Here is an 18,762-nt window from a genome sequence, read left to right as displayed (position 1 = left end):
AGTACCTGGCACGTTATCAGCACTTACTATATTACTAGGGTGTTGTCTAAAGATGAAGATGGAAATTGAGTTTTGATGTTCCCTTTTGTTCCCTTATCCCTCTTGGGTTTTGGTGGGGGCCAGGATTTGAGCACCACAGAAAGGCAGAAGGCCAAGCCACTCGAGGTCAGTTCGTAGAAGCACAGGCACAGACACTGGGGGCATGAGGCAGCAGCCCCAGCCTTGGAATCTCCCGTTCACCTTCTTTCTGTCCTCTCCTGAATGCACCCCTCGTACATGTCTCTACTTCCCAGCTTCCCTTCACTTTGAGTCTTAGTACCTGCGTTTCTCACCACCTGAAGCTTTACTAGAAAATCTAAAAGGCTTGATTCATCCTTGTTCTAGATGGCAAGTAGCTTCAGTCTAAATGTGCCAAGTGGGATTTAGAAAATAAAACGAGGATTTTGGAGAATGTAAGTATTTGTCCTTTCCACATTTATGAGCATATTCTATGTCATGTGGCTGTGGCAGTTGATGGGGACACAGGTGATGGAGGCACTCACTCCCCCCACTCTCTAGGAGTCTGTTGTGTGGCGTAGAAGCCAATGGATGTGGACAGTTTAAATGTGCCAGGTGCTATAATGCAGATCGTCCACGGTCGGGGCAGGGGCAGGCAGGGGCAGTTGGGGGTGGCTCAGGGAAGGCTTCAAAGCGGAGGTGACACCCAGCTCACTCAACTTGGCTACAGCACGAAATAACTGGGGTTTGAAAGGCGTCAAAGTCCAGAACCCACCATGCTATTCTATATATGGAATTGTTTCTCTACTTAATTTTCCTATTGTGTGTTTATATTTTAAGAGAGAAATATATCAGAAAATGAAAGGCCACTAGCCGGGGTTCCAGGTGTCCCTTCGTTATGCTGGATCTCAGGCGAGAGCTGTTGGGTTACGTGTTTCCCTATAGCTTCTCCCTCCCGGGACTGTTGGGGGATTTGCAAATTGATGCTCTTGAAGCTTTAAAAGGCTTGCATCGAAAAACCATATTAAGTTAGTATCAAGTAGAAAGCATTTCTTATTTACTTAGAGGTGGTCGAACAACAGAAGTATATGTGAAAGCAGCTTTAGCTCTTAGATTGATCAAAAAGAAAATGAAAAGATGTTAAAACGTTATACTTTAAACTCATGAGTAAACAAAAAATACTGTGTTTTACCCCCAAGTGTATTCATCTCTCCCTTTGAAAGTTAGTGCACACTTAAGGTTAGTGAATAATAACTAGTAAATCTACTGTTATAATGGCTGCAGATGGGAGTAGAGCATTTCATTTTCTTAAACTCAGCAAATATGTTAAAAACAAGATTAAATTTTTTTGCATTTTGTATATCTACACGTTATTTTATTCTTAAAAAGAAAAAGCGATATTTTCTATGTTTTTTATTTTAGGGATCCATCACATAGTTTTTTTGTAACTCCTGATATTGTCTAAAAAAAAATAGGTTTTAAAATGACTGCTGGTGATTTTCAGGCATTTATTCAAGTATTTCCCTCTGTTTCTAAAATACATAGAAAAGTGATACAACTGCTTTCTTAAAGGATTTACCAGGGATTATAGCCTTCAAGTAAAGGGATCCTGAATTCAGTCTGGTTGTCAGTTTGATTAAGAAGGAAGTAGCTCATCTTGGTATAAACATTCTTGAACAACGCTCTGTGACAGTCTGGCCAGGAGCACCCGGTGGGAGAAGCCTTCTCACTATAGTTGGAAATATTCTAAGAATAATTAATTTATTTTAGAATTAGAGGTGGTAGGTTTTAAGAAAAGACTTCTTTGTGGGCTTGAGACTTTCCTTGGGTAGCAAAGTGAAATCTGCACACCTGGGGCTCTGCGATGGTGAGTGTGTGGACTCTTCCCATCCCTCCCGGAATCCTCCACCTCACATTCCTTACTTTATCCTACGTAACCTCCCCGTCAGTAACATTACACTTACATATTTAAGAAACATGCGCTTACAGTTCCTTATGGATTCGCAGCAATTTCTGTCCTCTCAGAAGTAAGGTATCTTTGAAATGATGTATTGACAAGAAAGTTATGGGTGAGGGATGTGTCTAGATCAGGTGGTTCAGGTAAGAAGGGAGGAAGAAAGTTTTGAAGATGTTAGAAACCGTTGTTGACGTTTTGGGCTGTCAACTTGGCTAACTGGTAAAAAGAAGGTGATAGTTTCATTCTCTAGTAGGAATGTGAGGTGGGCTGGAAGAATATTTAAGAATTAGGTGATCAAAATGTTGAAATTGTCAGGTGAGGTACAGCAGACAGTTGCAAGATTTTGTTGAAGTCATTCATATGAAAGTCAGAATCATAAATTAATTCTAAGTGAATGGCATACTTCTTAGTTTACCGAAATTATGAAATTAGTGATAGTAAAACAATGTGATCTGAGTGTTAGGTAATGAGACTGGACTGACCGTGGATGGCTCGTCCGGTCTGGGACATGAGGACTTTTGTGTGTTTTCGACTAGGCAGGGGAAGGCTTGGACAGTCACGCTAGTTTGGGATGCTTTGTGTCAGCCAGCAGTCATGGGAATTTGCCTGCCCTGTTTGTTATGTTTGAGTTTGAATTTGGCTATATATGGGTTCTGTGTAAGATTTTAATGTCTTACTTGGTTGGAAAGAATCTTTGCATGAGAGCGCTTTTGAGGAATATTGGTAACGAAGCTGGGAGCCATTTAGGGAACTGGCATACGAGCTACTACAGGAAAGGGTCAGATGCGTGGGATTAGCAAAAGGAGTAGCCCAGGAAATGGGGAAACGAGCTGGTCTCACTTACCACCATGTGGCCGGCAAAGCAAATTCCAAGCTGTGTGTGCCAGGGAGAATTCTCAGGAAGAGGAGACGACCACACCACTTTCTTTCCTGGCAAAGGATATGAAGTGCAGATTATACCACAGGTGGCCAAATCAATGCCAAGCTTCCCTCTGGATAATTAAGGCCATGGAGATGAAGGAAGAGATGCACAGTACAAAGATGGTGGATGGGATAAAAGTGAAAATTTACTGTAGTGCTTCCAACATTTTATCCACTGTGGCACACAGAGAAAATAATATTTTTATAGTGACTGGGCAGCTCTTGGCAGGAGATGACCAGCTTGGAAGCTCCAGCCATGCTTGGCCCTGTCCAGTCACCCAAGGGCTGAGGCGATCAGAGGCTCAAGCACACACCTGAAACCAATTCTTGCACATTGACTGGGGAAATTCTGGTCTAGTGAACATTGTGATTGCATCGTTACAAGATGGAGGTCATGGAGCCCTTTGAGAATCTGATGAAATTTATGGGCCCTCACCCCTCACCCGAAGGACCATTATGTACATACACATAGAATTTTACTCACAATTTCAAGGGATTCATGGAAGTGCTCAAGTCTACTTCTGGACCTCAGGATAAGAACCCTTGCTTTAGGTAATTAATCAAAGAAAGGATGTTGATGAAGAAATGGAGGCGAAGTCATATGGATAAATTCAGCAACTCGGATAAAAAAATCCATCTAAAGAAGGATAGAATCACAGACTCTATCTAAAGGGGTTCTCAAAGACCCTTTCTATAAAGCTCTGGCTTTGGAAATGGTTAAAAGGCTGGGGACACCAAGCAGAAAATATACAGGCCAGGTAATTAGATCCAAACAATTGAGCAAATTGCAATGGTTGAGCAGATTGCTTAGCTCCATGTTGTCTACTTTTTAAAGGTATTAGTGCTAACTTGGTCAGGGTAATTATTTGATAAATGGTCAGCTCAGTGGCACAAGTTTAACTTCTGAATCCTTCCCTTCTAAACCATTTTCAAAAGGAACCTGCTCTAATTCCCTCAGTATGCATGGTGGAATGGGCAGGCCCTGGTGAAGCAGGCTCTTGCAAGTTTAGCAGGGGCTACTTGGGCACTTATTGCCCCAAGGGCTCTGCTGCTTGGTTTGTAATCAATTGTTCTGATTGACTCAGCTTCACTTGCCCAACTAAGCCCCATGCACCCTCAAAGCGCCTAGAGTCCTATGATGACAGGTACTCAAAACAAGCCATTCAGGGCTAAATGCCTTACCAATTATTTCAGAAACAAAATAAAAATCAGATCTCAAAAGACTAAGTGGTGAGGAAGGGATGGAGTGTCAGCTTTACCTTGAATAATGTAGGACTTCTGTTAGTTTAATCTCAGGTCTCACATCACGTGAAAAGTTGTCTCTTTGCAAAATATAGGCTGGAGGGAAATTTTGCCAGTGTCATGCTCTGGTGAGTTAATATGCATTGCAACCGTTTTATAACAGATTATTTACCAACGGGAACAGAATGCCTTGGCACGAGATGCCTTTAAGAGAGCAGTTCTATTGCACTAGCTAATTCCATATTTCAAAATCATTTCCACACACCTCCTAGTTCTTGTAGGTTCTCTCAAACTCTTCCCTCTACTGGTGAAATGAAAGAACTGACTACTAGGTGAGATTATGTTGCCCTCTGGTGTCTGCCAACCCAAAAGAAAGAGCTAGAACTCAAGAAGGGGATAAGAAGTAGAAGTAAGATAGAAACAAGACACTCCATACCATGAGGAAGATGGAGGGATGGGGAGGGAAGGGAAGGGAGAGAGAAGAAGGGAGATGTGCCTTACATGGATCTTCTTGCTGGTGAATGACAGGTTTTCAACTCACCATTCTGGCTGAGGAAGAGAGTGATTGCCAGGGCTCTCGGCCTGATCAACCTGGAGCCTTTCTGATCTGTGATGGAAGAGCAGGTTCATGGAGGGAGGGGGCTTGGCTTTTCTCTTTGGAGAACCAATGGGGAAGAAAACTGGGTGATGGCTATCCATCAGAATTGCAGATTGCCTATCTGAGGACCCATCTCTTGTTGAGATGGAGACTGAGATTTCCATCCCTTTTAGGAATCTCCACCAATACCCCTAAAGGGGGGCAGGGCCTCACTGTCTAGCCCTTCAGTATATGCCTGGGCATGAGGGCCTTGGCTTTGGTGGTGGGATGGTGGCAGTACCACTGGTCCTTGGGGTTCCTCCTTACCCCTGCTATTCCCTCTGGCCCCATTGTCAGGGTTTGCCCACTCGATGGTTGTGCTTGCCAGGGCACATGAGCAGGGTCTGGTTCGCTCTGCCTATTAAATCTTGAATCATTTTTGGATGCATCTGTCTTGTTCTTGACTTTTGATGCTCTATACAGGGACAGGTATTATGTCTTCTTGCTGCAAACTGGAAAGTCAGTGGAATACTGTTGATGACTTTTGCTTATAGAAACAATTGATGACTATTCAAAGAAATCAATGGAAGCCTGGAGCAAAAATGTGGGCAAAGTTTGGGCAGAGGTATGGGGAGGTCAAGCATTCCATCTTTGCTCAAGACTAGAGGAGATAATGGAGCCATGGAAAGGGATCCTTTGGGCAGCAGAGCCCTATAGGGAACAAGGAAAGGACTAGGGATGCTTGGTTACTTGCAAAGAGGCAGGAAGTGAGGCAAAGGAGGGAAGTGAAGTTGGGAGAAGGGGGCACCATCACATGTAAGTTCTTTTTGTATATTGACTTCCTTCCTTCCTTCCTTCCTCCCTCCCTCTCTCCCTCCTTCCTTCCTTCATTTTTTAGAATTTCTTGGCTGCACCGCACGGCATGCAGGATCTTAGTTCCCCGACCAGGGATCAAATCCAAGCCCCCTGCAGTGGAAGCGCAAGTCTTAACCACTGGACCACCAGGGAAGTCTCTCTCCTGGGATCTTTAAATCCTGGTTTAAAAGACAGTAAAGCTGGGACTTCTGATGTATTCCTCAGGCTGACAGAACTCTTGAGTGAGAGAGGGATAATAGTCTGGCTCTTAGCACCCAGTTAATTCAAGACATTATTGAGTGAGTGGATGAAATATTATAACTCACTTTATTATTGGTTTTCAAATAGAGGGCATATATGGATGGTTAGTTAAGAAGAGAAGAAGGGAAACAGATTATAATTTTTTCCCACTCTATGACCATGTAAGAAATTCAGGTTGGTGCTAATTAGAGTCACGGAAACTATGAAAGACTAGAAAATACAAGGGAGGTTTAGAGGAAAAAAAGAAAGCCAATGGAATAATTTTCAAAAATAGCTAATTCATAGATTTGCAAATTATTTTAATTTATTAAATCATTATGCAACTGAAACAGAAGTAGGCATAATAATAGTAGTTTCCCCAAGCTCTTATCTATAGAAAGGTAATATGTGGTGGCAGGGGATTGGGTCAGGAACCCTACTGGGCACTTCCTGCTTCTACCCCCAGCTATTTTCCCCACAGGTGGGACAGCTTAGATGAATGCATATGAATACCTAGGGTTGGCTTTTAGGGCAAAGAAGCTGCAAAAGGACACTCTGAGCCCTACGTGGCGTGTGTGTGAGATCCCACCCATTTTACCTCACTGCCTTCCAGGTGGCTGTGCCTTTGAACTTGGGCTCCTTGAGTTCCCATTCACCTCAACCCACTTCCCTTGCATTTGCTCCCTCAGAGAAGGTGGCTTAGTTTATTCTACTCTAGCACTGGTTGTACCAGTAACCTGCATGCTCTTTTCTAGAAAAAGATTTGGTGAGACTCATCGTATTCAGACTAGGTTGTTCCTTAAGAAATCAGTTCGTTTTGGCTTTGTTTTGTCAAAATACGAGCTACAGCGAACTGGATCAATCGTTTTGCTAAATCCTCCCGCACCCCACCCTTTCTTCCTTTTTAAGTCAAAGCTGTTTTGGATTACCCAAGCAACAGAATGATTTACAAAATGAAAGAGAGGGACAATCTATTCTAACGGATGGAAGGCAGTAAAAAATATTTATGTGTGCCTGGCCGATGCGGACTTCTGGAAAGCGTTCGCTTATGAACTGAAAGCTAGGGAAACGAAAGACGAAAATCAGCCCTCGGGGTTCTAATTTCGAGCGCACACCTTCTTAGGAAAAAACAACCTTCATTTCTTGGTTCCAGATTCTGCATTTGTCAAACAAAATTATTAGCCTGGACGCCTCTGTTGGTGGTGCTGTGCAGAGTTGTAGTTGATTTCTATGAGGCTGATTCTCAGAACTGGGGCTTGGAGGTGGCAGTGGAGAGAGGGGGGCTGGGGGCTGGGGGCTGGGGGCTGGGGGATGGGATGGGTAAATCCTTAAAAGGCAATAATCCTGTCAGTTTCCTGGGCCAGGGGTTGGGGGAGGGTGGTCTCTTAAATTTGAACTCTTCCTAGGCCCCATCTTTTCCTCTATATTCTTTCCTCACTCAAATAATAATGCGCTTGTGAAGAAAAATATTTTTTAAATTAAAAAACAGCAGCCAGTTATATATGCCCGTCTCATCCTCCTGCTGGCACCTTCCACCTCCCAGGGCTGGGCTGGGCGTGCAGGAGATTTAGGGCTGTCAGGGTCGGAAAACCCGCTTGCACCCTGGCTGATGAATCAGTAGTAAAGCTTGGCTCTGTAACATTTGTATGGAAAATGCAATGTTTGCACAATAAAGCTCTCCAGATTTTTAAGCTGTAAGAGTGAAGCCAGTTTACAACCAACAGGTTTCCCTCGTTGCCATTACCGCAAATAGCATCTTATTTCGGCAAAATGGTGGCAGCCAGCAGGAGGTCCAACAATGCAGATTTTAATCAGAAAATTTAATTTTATATACAATTCAGTTTGTGCACGGTGAGAAATGTTTCTCACGGCATGAACTTTCAGGACTCGGCTCTGAGCAAAAGGAGTTTCAATTTATGTAACGCCTTTCTCAGCACACAATACCCCGAAGCACTTCCTGGTAATATAAGGCTCGCGCTGCTGCTGCAGACGTCTCTCTTAAAATTACCCGGGATATTTATTTGGAGCAATTAAAAGAAGCGGCTGCATTCCCCCCAAATCCATGTTTACTGTAGATATTAAATTAGCCAAGATTTCAGTGCCCAGTGGCTGCATTGGGCTCTCTGCCTTGATGAGCTCCCTCGTAAGGCACCTGTCCACCTGCGCTCACTCTGTTTGCCAGTTGACTTGTAAACTCTCGAAAGAGAAGCCTGAATTGAAAATCTTGACAGAGCCTTTAAGAGAAGGGCCCTGGAGGAGTTGCCTCTCAGGCTGGGCCCAGGAAGAGTGGTGGGTACAGGGAGGAGAGGAGGGTCACAGGCTGTCCCGTGAATGACCAAGAGACGCCGGCCCTTGACTCACTTGCTGGACTTGAACATGGGTTGGGTCCAAAAGGTGCAAGGCCGCTTTTTCGGGGTCGGGGGTGGGATGGGAGCAGGACCTGTTCCTCTGGGTGACGGCGAGGGATGTCACACACATACTCGGTAAGACAAGGCAGAGGGAGACAGCCAAGGCTTCTCAGGGAACAACCCTCTCACTTGAAGAGGAGACAGGAACTCATAACTGAGTCGTCCATACCGAGGTCCAGCTGGGAGGAGGTAATGAGAGCGGCTCCAGAAATAGGGGGTCTTAGCCCTGAGTGAGGAGGTGGAGAAGGCAGACAGGAGGGACTGTCCCTGTGGTCTCATCCTGGGCCGTGTGCAAGGCCCCCTCTCTGCTTATGGGAGTAATGTAAACCCCCCAGTGCCCCCTCCCATCGTTTCCTAAGAGGGTCTGAGACGGAGTCCCTGTGCACACCTCAGGCGTCCCTCACTCCCCATTCCTCACCACTCCTACCCCGCTGGCCTTCACCTATTCCCGGCTGTCGGAGCCCATATGACCTTGAGTTCATTGACAGTTGAGTGGGGGCCCTGGTGCCTTAGACAGGAGCACCCCAGCCCTGTTCTATGTTATGCAGGACCCTGGGGGTGAAGTCACGAAGGTGCTGTGCCTGGCTGGCGGGAAGACGGCACCTACCTTTCACCGAGAGCCCACTCCAGCTGGGGCCACTCACATGCATGATCACATTCAATCCTCACGAGAATCTTGAGGGAGGTTCTATTTACCAAGAAGGAATCGGTGGCTCAGAGAGGGGTTAAGTTACTTGCTTAGCTGAGGTCACAGAGTTAGCCAGTGGCCGTGGACCCACAAGGGAGGGCAGAGTAGAACCGGCTCAACTGGTGATCTCTCAGGAGTGAGGGCTGGCAGGCCACTGTGGGAGCTGGACTTCAGTCCTGGGAGAAGGGCTGTCACACTGTGCCTCTGGCAGCAGGGCGACAGGAAGGCCGCCCAGTGTGTCCAGTGAGAAAAATGACCCTGAGGCTGACCCAAAGGTAAGGTTTAGGCCAGAGACACGGAGACACAGAGACTGGCACTGGTTTACAGTCACTGCCTGGGGCCCTGTTTGGAAATAATTCTGAGCCTGATTCTAGACTCAGTTGGAAAGGATTCTGAGGTTGATTAGCCATGTCTGCCCTGGACCAGGGATAAGGGAGTAGTGGTTATTTAGAATGAATTTGCAATCCTCATCTAGGTGTCTCTTGGCTTTGAGAATTTTTTTCTTTTGGCTAAATGCTCATTATTTTCCACAAACAGACAGGAATCTTACCTTTCCTTCCCTGATTAACCCGAGTCCACAGTTTTGGAGTTATGTTTGGTCACAAGTCCTATCTGGGGAGAATCATCAGGCATGCACAAAGAGAAAGCCAAACAGAGTTCTTAATGAGAGTTTAAAATTCAGAGAACACAGGAAAGATTTATTTGTATTTGATATTTAGTACAAGCTTGGCACTATCCTGAGTTTTACAGATATTAACTCATTTACTCCTCATAACATCCCTATACGATAGGTCCCAGTATTAACCTCATTTTACAAATGGGACAGTTAAAGGCCAGAGAGGCTAAGCAACTTGTCCAAAGTCACACAGCTTTGTGAACTCAAGCAGTCTGATGCCAGAGTCTACATGATTAAATTATACCGTGCTGCCTCTCTATCAAGTCCATATTTCTGGTTTGCTTTCCTGGTGGTATTGTGCCTTGTGCTTCGTGTTTGTTTTCCAGATTAGACTGTGAACTTTGAAGGAAGGGATTACATTTTACTGTGTATAAGTACCTGACACATAGGAGGAGCTGAAACATGACTACATGAAACATTAGTGGTATGATTTTAGGAATCAATCACATTGTATTTGAGTCGTTTTCTATTTGTGTGTCTAGCTCCACTACGAGAGTGAGCTTCTAGGAGTGGGACTCTGAGGTATTTGTTTCTATATCCCCACTATCTAACACAATATAGAAGAAACCCTGTCTCATTGGTTCATCAATTCATTAATTCATTCAACAAAAATTTATTAAGAACAAGTACCATGCTCAGTGCTAGGGATGAAGAAAGTAGATAAAATTTCTGTCTCTGTGGTTTGATTCCAACCTCACAAGAATAGATAGAGAAAAATGATGCTGACATTCTTTAAATTTGACACATTTGTCTATTTTTGCCAAAAATAATACTAGATTATTTGTCATCGCAACTTATCAATTCCCTCCTTTCCATAGTATGTGATGAAGTCAAGTTGCAAACAGTTATTTTATTCCTATTTTATTCACCAGGAGCATTGGTGGCCCACATTAGTCAGATCTAATATTTAAAGGTAAGAGAAAACCCTTTTGGTGTAGAGCCAATGGAAGAATTATTGGGTTCCCACAATGTGAGGTAGGGCTGTTTCATCCCCTTTTGTTATATAAAAAGCTTCAAGCATTATTAAGTGATGACAGAGAGTGCACTTGGCTTCTGGTATTTCTTTGAAGGCTTGCCTGTAGCATGCTGCTTGGAAGCAGGAATGATTCCACAAATGGTCAGGGAGCCACCCTGCAAACCGCCCTTCGCACCAGGTCCAGGTGTGTAAACAGAGCAGATGGGCCCTCCACCCTGGGAGAGGGAATTCCGAGGCTGGACAGCTGGAGTGGAGAATCACAGAGTTCAGGATCTCTTTTCCCTCCAACCGAGGCAGTATCTCAAAAATTCCCTCAACCACTTTTCTAATTCTCTGAGGCTGCTAACCGCATCAAGATCTCTCCTTATGGAGAAGGAGCAGGTTTTCCCCCAGAACACACAGGGAGTAAGTGGCAGAGGGGGCACTGGAAATCAGGTTACTTTCATGCCAATGCTGGGCGCAGCCCACGACCCGACACAGCCAAGCTTGTCCTTCCTGTGATAAGAAGTGACCGTGGTGCCCAAGGCAGAAGGAGTCCTTGGAAGCCGGTGCCTGAGTCCTGGCAGCAGGAGGTTTCAGATCATATGAAAACTTCCTGCCGGGGCCTCTCTACTCAGGGCCTACTAGGTTTAACTGTAGAACGATCAAAAGCAGTGTTTCAAACATAGATTTTGTTTATAATTAGCTCTAAATTAGTTTTAAAAATTTTGATATATATTTAATGAAAAATTTGGAAACACAAAACTGTACAAAGAAGACAAAATGAAAATCACCAGTAGTCTCGACATCCAAACACAGTAATTGCTAACATTTTGGTGTATTTTCTTCTGTTGTTATTTCTTTTTAACATGGTTGTAATCACATTATAATAGTCATAGAAGCTAACATTTGTTGAGGGCCCTGATGTGTCAGGTACTCATCTTTATATGCGTTAACTCAATTAAGTCTCATAACAATTCTATGAGATAGGTGCCACTATTACCCCCATTTCACAGATAATAAAACTGAGGCACAGAGAGGCTAGTTCCTTGCCCAAGATTACTCAAAAGTAAGCAGTAGAGGCCAGACAGTCCAGCTCCAGACTCTACATATACAGCTTGGTATCTGGAGGATTTTTTTGGAATTTTTTTTCTCTTTGATTTTTTAAAAATTAATTTATTTTATTTTTTTACTTATTTCTTGTTTGACCACATTGGGTCTTTGTTGCTGCGCGCGGGCTTTCTCTAGTTGTGGCGAGCGGGGGCTACTCTTTGTTGGGGTGCACAGGCTTCTCATTGTGGTGGCTTCTCTTGCTGCAGAGCAAGCGCTCTAGGTGCGTGGGCTTCAGTAGTTGTGGCACACGGGCTCAGCAGTTGTGGCTTGCGGGCTCTAGAGTGCAGGCTCAGTAGTTGTGGCACACAGGCTTAGTTGCTCCGTGGCATGTGGGTTCTTCCCGGACCAGGGATTGAACCCATGTCCCCTGCATTGGCAGGTGGATCCTTAACCACTGCGCCACCAGGGAAGTCCAGTATCTGTTTTTGAACAAACCTTTTTCTTATTTTCTTCAGAAACACAAGCTTTAAGCGTCTGCCTAATATTCCATCATGGTTTCCACGGTTTTCATGCCTCTCTAATTTAAATGATGCAACTGTGAGTTGTGTTTGTGAATGAGGCTTTTTCTGTATTTAGGATCACAGAATTTCCCAGATCCAGACGTAAAAGGCACAGGTAAATGACAATAAGTCTGTGGACACTCATTGCCAAATATTTTCCAGGAGGACTACCTAGCCTCACTGCCATCAGCCTTGTGAGTGCTGGGCCTTGGAGGTTATCACTCAAAAAATGATTTAGTTTGACAGTCAAAAAGCTTATTGCTTTAAATTTTCTCTGGTCCAATTTCTGACTACTCTTGTAATAATGAACTTCCGCTCTCATCCAAATTCTAATTTTTGCCTAGACTTATTTTCCTCACTTCTAGTCATCCTTACTTAAAACAACAATAAAATTAAATGGTAACACACATTTTTCTGATTACAAAACTTATAAATGTCCATTTTAGAAAATACGGATAATCCAAAATCCCATCTAGTTACATTTACTTATTTTATCGTTCATCTTATTTCTTGGCTATCACAGTGATGTGGGTTCACTGTAGCCAATTTGGAATGTACAGAAAAGAGTAAAGGAGCAGAAAGTGAAATAACTAAGCAGGGGCAAACTTTTCAGCAGTTCTTGCCATTAAAATTTTTATAAACTTTTTTTTTTAATGGGAATCTACCTCTAAGATACTTTATTCGTTTTTTTTTGGTCTCAGGCCTGGAGCTATGATGTTGGTTAATTTTCATGTTTGTTGTAAAGGATAAGGAAGAGTAATTAGAACAGGATGCAGGGCGGGGGTGGGGCGGGAGAACCAGAATAAGAAAGGCTTTAGCCACCCACCTGCTTTCCCTTCTGATGGAGCTACTGGACACAGGGGCCTCAGGGCCACCCCAGGGTTACCCTCATAGCCCATCACTACCACAGTGACGTCACTCACCGCAGGCACACAACAGAAGCTCAATTAGTATCTGCTGGAGGAGTGAATTAATGAACGTATTCTTATGTAGGTATGACCTATATTAACTTACCGTCTCCTAGTAACTCTACAGCTTTAATCATTGCATCTCAGCATTCCTTTTGTTAAAAAAAAGAAAAAGAAAAAAGGTTTGCATCTGTGATCCCAGGTCCTGGCCTTATTAGGATCCTAGAGGATCGGCCAAACAGAGGTCTTTCAGCCCAAGGCAAATAATTGAGATCAAAGCTTCCTGGATCTCTCCCGGGAGGTCCTTGGCCCTCCAGTCAAAGTGACTGGAGCTCTCCTTTTCCCTTCGTGATCTGCAAGCACGCCATCCCGCCATCCGCCATCCCTGATGGGGAAGGGGGAGAAGGAGGCAGCTGAGGAGGAGCGGGAAAGGTGAGGGAGGTGCTGTTCTTGAGGGAGGGGGGTGAGGGCAAGCGTTTACCAAGCTGGCTCAAAGGCCCGCGGTGCCCCCAGCTGAGGCTTCTTACCAGAAGGAGCCCTTGCTCTCAGCGTGGCCCCCCTTTGCTCTCCTGAGGCCGTCAGAAGTGATAGCTAAGCTCAATTCTGCCTTCGTGGGGCTGTCATTCTCACTCGGATGAGTTGTTATTTGATGTCTCTTTGCTTCTGTTTTTATAAAAATGGTACAATGTAAAGCTCTAAGGTTCATCTGTTTTGTGATTGTCAGATGACACTAGGAGAAATACTGCTTTTTGCCTATATATTTTAAATATATGTAAGAAAAATAAATTTGCAGAATATTAGTCAAGAAGCATGACACTGCCACTGCAAAGGGCAAACTTAAATGAATTTTCAGGAAGGGCAGCCATCTACACAAGTATACCTTATTTTAAAAATTAAATGTGAGACATTTCAAGGCTGTGATTATTCCAACCTATTCTGTGATCAGTGAGGGATGTGAATGTGTATAAAATTAGAAAGTGTATCATGTGGGAAGAATCAGTCAACTATTTTACAATTCATGTGGCCCAAAACATAATTATGGAAACTTAATTAAGTTTGCTTTGTAAAGTTTAGCATGGCCAGGAGTTCCCAAATGATGTTACAGTATTGTACTTTAGACAGTTCTAATGTAAAAGCCATCCTGCATCTTTCAGAGTTCTGTTTGGTTGTTTCTCTTTTTAATCTGCAAAATGATGGGTTAGACTAGAGTATTTACTAAATGTTCGCCAGGTACTTCTAATTTGCAGCCAGGGTCCAGATCGTTGGCCTAGACGATCTCAAAAGTCCTTCTCTGGCACCAAAATGCTGTGGTATCTATAATTTTAAATTTTAAATCAAAATAAATAAGAAAATCAGATTCACCTAGCAGATAATTCTGCTTAAAAACATCTTCCTAAATTCAGAGGTCTCAGAAGTCCTACAATGAAACTTACTTCATAAGTGGCCCAACCCTCATGAAATATTTTGGACAGAGCTTATGAATTTGGAAAGTTTATGTTCGTTCCACATTCCAATATTCCTATATGAGTTTTAAGTCAATACCAAAAAAATTATTTTTCACCTTTGAGAGTCAAGATGTGGTCGAAGTTTTTGATTTCCAGGTGGAAATCAGAAGGCTTGAATGAAAATGTTTATGGATAAAGAGAGGTGAGAAATGAAGATATTGAATCTTTGTCATTAGCTTGGGATGACAACTCCGTGTGTGTGTGTGTGTGTGTGTGTGTGTGTGTGTGTGTGTGTGTTCGCACATGAGCCTCTGCTGGGATCTGGGAGGAACAGCTGATGTTGTGGGAATATCTCATAGAAACTATAGGGACAGATGGTGGCAGACTGCAGCCATGGGACCAGCATGCTACTGATTTCAACCTAGGAACCCTTCTTATTGAAGACTATGTCCCCAGAACCATCAAGTTTTAAAATGTAGTTGAACTGGAGATGGTTTTTATTTTCTTGTTATGAAACCCGGGCTCCCACATTCTGGACTCAAATGACTATATTCCATGTCTACTCAAGAACAGTATCTGTGGCAAAGAGATGTGAGGTTGAAGCCTCTCCAGGAATAAGTCAGGAAACAGAATGATCCAAGTTTGGTATTTAGATTAGAAATACAAGTGGAAGAAGTAAGGTTACCATCAGAAATGTGCATTTCTAAAGATATTCATTTGAAAGTTTTGAAAAAAGTAAAGCTCATGCCCTGGGGCTCTTGGGAGTATGTACAAAATACAATAATTAAATTAAGTCCAGCAGTTAAAATTCCTCATAAAAAGAAAAAGCTGGAGTGCTTCCCAATGGGGAATGCTTGACTTAAAAGAAAGGTTTTACTCTGTGGCCTGAAGGTCAACAAACTGGGACTCTGTGGGAATGTATAAAATTTCTTAAAGGGGTTCTCCGGTCTTTGTTTTGTTGAAAGAAAATAAAAGAGCAAAAAGGGACAAGTTTTGAAAATTCAAAAAATGAAGGTGCAGTCCTAAAATCATCATGATTTTTATAAACGCAGCACTAGAGGCTATGAAAACACGCTCTTTTCTGAGTACTAATGCAACACATATGCTCTTTGAGAAGGAAGGGAAAAGGCCAATGGCGCCTTTTGAACAAACTGTTTTCAAATGTGCTCATTTCCAGAGGCAGTGCATGCAAATCCACGACCCATTCATTTGCTACTTATTTTGAAAATATTCACCTTAAATATTGTCATAAATATATGTCACAGTTTAAAATTCCTTAGGTGATACAAAGACTGATTGTTTTTTAAAAAGGTCTTTATGAAGCAAAGTTGAAAGAAATGATTTTGGGGGGGGGTCACATCCTCAGTAATCTTAAATGGAACGCTTATCATAATTTGAAAATACCTGTTTTTATAAATAATCATTTATTGTTACCTTTCTGGTAACGTCCTCCCCCGAAATAAAGTTAAGAAAAGGATAGAAATGAAATTTTATATCCTTAAACTTTGTTATGTGTAAGCATCATTCTGGGTTCCTACGTGAGTTTCAGGCCGCACACTCAAATGACTTCTCCTAAAACATAAAGAACCAATAACCAGTTTGCCAGGTCCTCATCTTCTTTATCGCTTAAATAGAATCTGAATGTTGGCTCTGCATTAAGACAGCATGATCAAATGTAGGACATTAGAAATAGCAGCTGTGGCAGCAATATTTAATTTACTGAATAATTAGCAGCCTCGCTGACATTTCTCCGTTGATTCCCAAAGTGCAGCATTAGCTGTCCTCTGCACTCAGGCTCTCTGCAGTAAAATGGGCCAGTAAACTTCCTGTGCCAAGTTCACAGTAAATGAAGGACTACGCAGCTTCCTGCAAGCAGCTCACAGCTTAAGACACTAGATTGACTTCCAAAACACAGAAAAAACATTAGAAATGTACATTTTTACCCACTTTTGTTTTCTTTCCTACATTTGTTAATTTTTTTTTTTTTTTGGTTTGGGAATTGCGAGGAAAGGAAGGAAGGTAAAATTATAAGAAAAAGGAAACGGGAAATGGAAGCAGGACAGTAGCCGGAGGAGGGACTATATGGAATGAGAAGTGATGCAGAGAATGATGGAGGCCATGAGGGTAGGGCCGCAGGAGTGGGGAGGGTACAAGAGGAGGCGTGGGGAGTGAACCCGGCTCTGTCCTTGAGTCTGCGTCCTGCTCCTTCATCCCTCCACTGGAACGCCTTTCCTCATGCCACCTACGACACTCTCCATGGCCACTAGGCCATTCCCCCCCAGTGCGCCATCCTGCAAAATGTGCGAGGGACTGTTTGTTTAGTCTGAGGGGCAGAGAGGGGGGCATGAAGGCCTACCTCGAGGTTGGACTTGCCTGGTTGCCCAGCTCCCCGGCTGCACCGGATGACCGGCTGTTTGAACTGTGATGAGTTCATGTACCCTTGCCAGGGTCAGGCACTGTCTCTGAGGCAGGCAGCTGTTGAAAAAGAGGCTTCAGCTATTTTCCTGTTGCTTCAAAAAACTCATCTAGAGCTTCCTTCGTCGGGAACTTAATGTGAAGCTATAATCTGGGGAGTTCTCGGGTGTGCAACTGTGTGGTTTAGTGGTTTCATTTCCAGACTTTAGTTGAAGTCTTGGTTTTGCCAGCTGTGTGACCTTGAGCAAGTGCACTAAAAGGGCCAATATTTGCACAAATCTGGGAGGCAAGATGTCTGATGGAGGAACAGACGTCTCAGGGCCTAATTGTAATGAACACACCTTTAGCGAGTTCTTGCGGGGGGGTGGTGGTTGGGGGTGGGATGGGGGTGGGGAGTGAGAGGTGAGCAGGAGAGGGATCTGGGGTACATGGCAATGTCCACTGTTCAGGGCCTCCACACTGCTGTGGGACACACCACACACAAAGTACTACAATAGAAATCTGATCCAATGCAATGGAAGGACTGGGAGAGGGCCAGCAAGCTGTCTCTGGGTAGTTGGGAAGACTTCACAGAAGTGGTCTTCAAGTTGTGTCTTGGAAAATGGTTAGGAGTTTGCTGGGTATGATGGAGAGGGAGGGATTACAGCTTGTGTAGAGCCTTTGCACAGGAGTGTCAGGCCCTGCAGCCGGGCACAGTCCACCTGCCCCGTGGCCAGGGCCCCTGGGGGAGGCGATGTGTCGCTGGGCTGGTGAGGAAATGCCAGCGAGGCTCCTGGTGGCCGGAGCTCCCTCACAGCACACTGGGAAAAGCATCACAGAGCTCCCCTGGAAGATGTTGCATGAATCCCAGTCCCTGGAAATCCCACGGAGGAAACAGATGTGCTCCTCTCCTCATCTGGGAGTTTGGGTTATTAACACAGTTTTCCCAGAGATTCTAAGCCAGAAGTTCATGTTGGTTTTATGTTCTTCCTTCCATGGAACTCAAGAGCCCATTAAAAAACAACAACAACAACAAAAATAAGCCAGATGCCTAGAGTGGATAGCCTTCTGAAGGAACTCTCCACCACAAAGCTATCTGAAATGGAATGCTCGTTTTCTCTTGATTCCTTTACTGTGTCTGAATAACTAAGGCAATTTGATTCATTGTTTAAAAAAACAAAACCCAGCCAAACCAGCTATGTGGCATGATGTAGACAACAAACAAACATTCCCCCCACCCCCGCAGCAAAACAGTTTCTTTTCCCTGAATTTCTCCCCTTTAGCTAGGTATTTTAACATCACAATATAGTCACTGTTTGGTCTCTTTTGTTTTCATAAGATGGGGTTTTCAGTATATCAACTCTCTTATTTATGTAATGAAGGGAATCTGGAAAGTTCCTTCCAGGGCTTAGACTAATCCCTGGGACCATGTCCAGTTTTCTATACGTCTACATGCTGCACACAGTGTGAGAGAGAAACTGATTTTGACTGAGAAGTCTGACATTGTTGCAGGATTCCCCCTCGGTCAATAGGTAGGCACAGGTGATTTGAGAGTGGGTTGTTTTCTATTCTTCCTGGTGACACGAAGCTTTGTCTTTGACTCAGGTTTGGCAGTTATATTCCACCAAGAAGTGTGGTCCCTCTGCCCTTCCGGAATGCCCATCCTGATTCCTGAATGAGAGCTCACATTGGAGAAAACCACCTCGAGTTGGCCAAAATCTGCCCTAAGACTGAGCACAGCTTTCCAATTCCCTGTGTCTGGCCGAGGGCAGAATGGGGCCAGGACCCAGTGTGTTTGATCCTTTAGCAAATCTGACAGGCTGTTTACAAACATACAGAAGGGCTGACTTCGTTCCTCAGACCTCAGGCAGGACTCTAGTTTCAGG

General features: G+C 43.9%; 1 protein-coding gene across 6 annotated transcripts in view; it reads right to left on the bottom strand.

Moving 5' to 3' along the window:
- Positions 1-4,245: 4,245 nt before the first annotated feature.
- The window catches only part of CLYBL (citramalyl-CoA lyase), a 255,684-nt gene continuing 241,167 nt past the window's right edge, over positions 4,246-18,762 (bottom strand). The window contains exons 9-11 of one of the 6 annotated variants that reach the window (XR_014237207.1): positions 13,565-16,957; positions 13,144-13,189; positions 4,246-9,497 (exon numbers count right to left, since the gene is read on the bottom strand). The gene's annotated coding sequence lies outside the window, so the exon portion shown is untranslated. Of the gene's footprint in view, positions 16,958-18,762 lie in introns of all 6 variants that reach the window. The other 5 variants (XR_014237204.1, XR_014237205.1, XR_014237206.1 and 2 more) reach the window with 5 other exon arrangements.

Source organism: Balaenoptera borealis (genome assembly GCF_965194805.1).
Source record: "Balaenoptera borealis genome assembly, chromosome: 18".
Lineage (NCBI taxonomy): Eukaryota > Metazoa > Chordata > Mammalia > Artiodactyla > Balaenopteridae > Balaenoptera > Balaenoptera borealis.
Note: the sequence above shows the minus strand (reverse complement) of the source record. Positions and strands in the feature narration are given on the sequence as shown.